We start from the raw sequence: 5,416 nt of genomic DNA on the forward strand, positions 1-5,416 counted from the left end.
GTGGATCTATGAACATAGAAAATAGGGAAATATCAGCATCGAAAATATCGTTTTCCATGTCGAGTAGATATATGCACATATGAATAAATTTTGCATTTCAGCAGTTCTGCGGCAAGCTGTAGTAAGGCACATCATTATCCGGGCTGTAGGCAGAAGTGGACGCTTGCACATACATTTTTAAAAGTTATATATATATATATATATATATATATATATATATATATATATATATATATATATATATATATATATATATATATATATATATATATATATATATATATATATATATATATATATATATATATATATATATATATATATATATATATATATATATAATATGTTATTAAATATGACCGAAAAAGTAAGATTAATAATTCTAACACGAATTTTCTCAATCTTTCGTACATTACGCTTCACTGTTGGAGGTAAATCAAAAATCAATTCTCCAAAATTCATTTTTATTTCTAGTCTGACGCAACACGGGCGCGTTTCGTAAAACTTATTACATTTTCAAAGACTTTAGTTCACAAATACACAACTGATTAGAACTTACGTATCTCCGATTTTATATCTACATTTGAGTGAGGTGGGAGGGGTGATGTGGCATTAACACAAGACAGAACAAGAGGGGATATTAATAGGGTATTAAAAGTATCAACACAAGACAGAACACAAACAATGGGTATTGAATAGAAGTGTTTGTAGAAAGCCTATTGGTCCATATTTCTTGATGCTTCTATATTGGAGCGGAGTCTTGAGGTGGGTAGAATATAGTTGTGCAATAATTGGCTGTTGATTGCTGGTGTTGACTTCTTGATGTGTAGTGCCTTGCAAACGTCAAGCCGCCTGCTATCGCTGTATCTATCGATGATTTCCGTGTTGTTTACTAGGATTTCTCTGGCGATGGTTTGGTTGTGGGAAGAGATTATATGTTCCTTAATGGAGCCCTGTTGCTTATGCATCGTTAAACGCCTAGAAAGAGATGTTGTTGTCTTGCCTATATACTGGGTTTTTTGGAGCTTACAGTCCCCAAGTGGGCATTTGAAGGCATAGACGACGTTAGTCTCTTTTAAAGCGTTCTGTTTTGTGTCTGGAGAGTTTCTCATGAGTAGGCTGGCCGTTTTTCTGGTTTTATAGTAAATCGTCAGTTGTATCCTCTGATTTTTGTCTGTAGGGATAACGTTTCTATTAACAATATCTTTCAGGACCCTTTCCTCCGTTTTATGAGCTGTGGAAAAGAAGTTCCTGTAAAATAGTCTAATAGGGGGTATAGGTGTTGTGTTAGTTGTCTCTTCAGAGGTTGCATGGCTTTTCACTTTCCTTCTTATGATGTATTCGATGAAACTATTGGAGAAGCCGTTATTGACTAGGACCTGCCTTACCCTACAGAGTTCTTCGTCGACTTGCTTCCATTCTGAGCTGTGGCTGAGAGCACGGTCGACATATGCGTTAACAACACTCCTCTTGTACCTGTCAGGGCAGTCGCTGTTGGCATTTAGGCACATTCCTATGTTTGTTTAGGCACATTCCTATGTAACAAACATACGCACAGCGTTTCGGGCAGGTCCTTAATCTAGCAGATAATTTTAAGTAGGTAATTTCAATCAGAATTGATAAATGATAAAGAAACATTACAAGAGAAAATGAGATGAGAGAGATAAGTAGGTATATTAAAGCATATTGTTATATTAAAGCTCTGATTGATTACATTGACAGCTTGATTAGTAATTTAAACAAGGTTAATAGACACAATACAGCAGATTGACAGCACATATAAGACAGCAATGATCACAATGGTAAAGATGTTCAGATTGGGTACATAAAGATTGGGAGACTGGGTAGCAAAAGATACAGATAAACAAGATTTATAAACACCATACAACAGATTGGCGGCACATATAAGAAAACAGCAATGATCACAATGGTAAAGATGTTCAAATTGGGAACATAAAGGTTGGGAGATTGGGTAGCAATTGATACAGTGGAATTTTAAGGCAAAAAGTGAAAAACTATGAAGATGAAATTAGGTACTTTTTAGTATTGATTTTGAATGATGTAAAAGTTGGACAGCTTTTCAATTCAGTAGGGAGTGAGTTCCATAAACTGGGTCCCTTTATTTGCATAGAGTGTTTACACAGATTAAGTTTAACTCTGGGGATATCAAAGAGATATTTATTTCTGGTGTGGTGATAATGGGTCCTATTACATCTGTCCAAGAAGAGTTTCAGACAAGGATTTGCATTTAAGAACAGGGTTTTGTAAATGTAGTTGACACAAGAGAATTTGTGGAGTGAGATTATGTTCAGCATGTTTAGGGAGTTAAACAAGGGGGCTGTGTGTTGTCTGAAAGCAGAATTTGATATTATTCTGATAGCAGATTTTTGCTGGGTGATGATGGACTTGAGGTGGTTTGCAGTGGTTGAACCCCATGCACAGATACCATAGTTGAGATAGGGATAGATTAGTGCATAATATAGAGAGGTGAGAGCAGAGTTAGGAACATAATATCTGATTTTGGAGAGTATACCAACTGTTTTAGAGACTTTCTTAGTTATGTGTTGTATGTGGGTACTGAAGTTGAGTCTCTTGTCTAGGAATATGCCAAGAAACTTTCCATCATTTTTATTGCTAATGTTTACATTGTCAAACTGAAGTTGAATTGCATTTGTAGATTTGCTTCCGAATAGGATGTAGTAGGTCTTTTCTATGTTAAGTGTTAGTTTGTTGGTTGACATCCATAAGTGGACTTTTTTTAGTTCATTATTAACAACACCATTTAGTGTATGTGGGTTGGGGTTGGAGTAGATGAGGGTAGTATCATCAGCAAACAAAATAGGTTTCAGAATGTTAGAGACATTAGGCAGATCATTAATGTATATAAGAAATAGAACGGGTTCCAAGATGCTGCCCTGTGGCACTCCAACGGTTATTGGTAGAATGGGAGAGATTATATTATTGATGGCTACACATTGGTGTCTATCACTAAGATAGGATTGGATATAGTCCAGTGCATGGCCTCGGATTCCATAATGATGGAGTTTACTTAATAGGTAATCGTGATTAACAGTATCAAAGGCCTTTCTCAGGTCAATGAAGAGTCAAATTGGAAACTCATTTTTGTCAAGAGCTGAGTAAATTATATCAAGGAGACTAATAATTGCATCGTTGGTACTCTTTTGAGAGCAGAAGCCAAACTGACAGGGGCTAAGAATGTCGAATTTTACGAGATAGGAGTAGAGCTGTTTATAGATAATTTTTTCAAATATTTTTGATAGTATGGGTAGGTTCGATATTGGTCTATAGTTGTTTATGTCTGACGGATTACCTCCTTTATGAACTGGCGTTACTCTAGCTTTTTTAAGGATATCGGGGAAGGTATTTATCATTTCATAAGAAAAAAATTTGAGAAATTATATTAATTCAGGAAAACTTGGCTTATTAGGCAAATCGGGCCTTGCATAGTAGGCCGAGAAGTGCGTTCTGGCTACTAGGTACGACATATATATATATATATATATATATATATATATATATATATATATATATATATATATATATATATATACCACAGGTACGTTGGTAACCAACGTACCTGTGGACGAGACAATCGGGATGATAGCCGACAGAGTGTATCGTGATCCAGCCTGTACTCCTCTTGACATACCAGAAAATATTCTAAGGAAACTACTCCAAGCTTGTACTAAAGAGGCACCCTTCTTGAGCCCGGATGGGCACATGTATAAGCAAGTAGATGGGGTCGCCATGGGTTCTCCCCTAGGTGTCCTGTTTGCAAACTTCTACATGGGTACCATCGAGCAAAAAGTCTTAGTCGACATGAACTTGAAACCGGCCATATACTGCAGGTATGTTGACGACATTTTTACACAGGTACCTGATGTCAGACATCTGCAGGAGCTGAAGGAGGCATTTGAGCAGAGTTCCGTGCTGCGTTTCACTTACGAGATGGAAAAGGATGGGAAGCTGCCCTTTCTAGATGTAACAGTCATGGAAAAGAGTGGAGGTTTCCACACTGCAGTCTACACTAAGGAAACGAACATAGGAATGTGCCTAAATGCCAACAGCGACTGCCCAGACAGGTACAAGAGGAGTGTTGTTAACGCATATGTCGACCGTGCTCTCAGCCACAGCTCAGAATGGAAGCAAGTCGACGAAGAACTCTGTAGGGTAAGGCAGGTCCTAGTCAACAACGGCTTCTCCAATGGATTCGTCGAAGACATCACTAGAAGGAAAGTGAAACGCCATGCAACCTCTGAAGAGACAACTAACACAACACCTATACCCCCTATTAGACTATTTTACAGGAACTTCTTTTCCACAGCTCATAAAACGGAGGAAAGGGTCCTGAAAGATATTGTTAATAGAAACGTTATCCCTACAGACAAAAGTCAGAGGATACAACTGACGATTTACTATAAAACCAGAAAAACGGCCAGCCTACTCATGAGAAACTCTCCAGACACGAAGCAGAACGCTTTAAAAGAGACCAACGTCGTCTATGCCTTCAAATGCCCTCTTGGGGACTGTAAGCTCCAAAAAACCCAGTATATAGGCAAGACAACAACATCTCTTTCTAGGCGTTTAACGATGCATAAGCAAAAGGGCTCCATTAAGGAACATATAATCTCTTCCCACAACCAAACCATCGCCAGAGAAATCCTAGTAAACAACACAGAAATCATCGATAGATACAGCGATAGCAGGCGGCTTGACGTTTGCGAGGCACTACACATTAAAAAGTCAACACCAGCAATCAACAGCCAATTAATGCACAACTATATTCTACCCACCTCAAGACTCCGCTCCAATATAGAAGCATCAACAAATATGGACCAATAGGCTTTCTACAATCACTTCTATTCAATACCCATTGTTTCGTGTTCTGTCTTGTGTTGATGAATTTAATACCCTATTAATACCACCTCACTCAAATGTAGATATAAACAAATCGGAGATGTGTAAGTTCTATTCAGTTGTGTATGTGTAAACTAAAGTCTTTGAAAATGTAATAAGTTTTACGAAACGCGCTCAAGTGTCGCATCAGACTAGAAATAAAAATGAATTTTGGAGAATTGATTTGTGAATTACCACCAACAGTGAAAAGAAATGTACGAAAGATCGAGAAAATTCGTGTTAGAATTATTAATCTTACTTTTTCTTTTTCGGTCATATTTAATTATATATGTCTACAGGAAAGACTGCTACCAAAATATACTTATATATATATATATATATATATATATATATATATATATATATATATATATATATATATATATATATATATGTCGTACCTAGTAGCCAGAACGCACTTCTCAGCCTACTATACATGGCCCGATTTGCCTAATAAGCCAAGTTTTCATGAATTAATTGATTTTCGACTACCTAACCT

This window comes from Procambarus clarkii, chromosome 57 (assembly GCF_040958095.1).
Source record: "Procambarus clarkii isolate CNS0578487 chromosome 57, FALCON_Pclarkii_2.0, whole genome shotgun sequence".
Classification (NCBI taxonomy): Eukaryota; Metazoa; Arthropoda; class Malacostraca; order Decapoda; family Cambaridae; genus Procambarus; species Procambarus clarkii.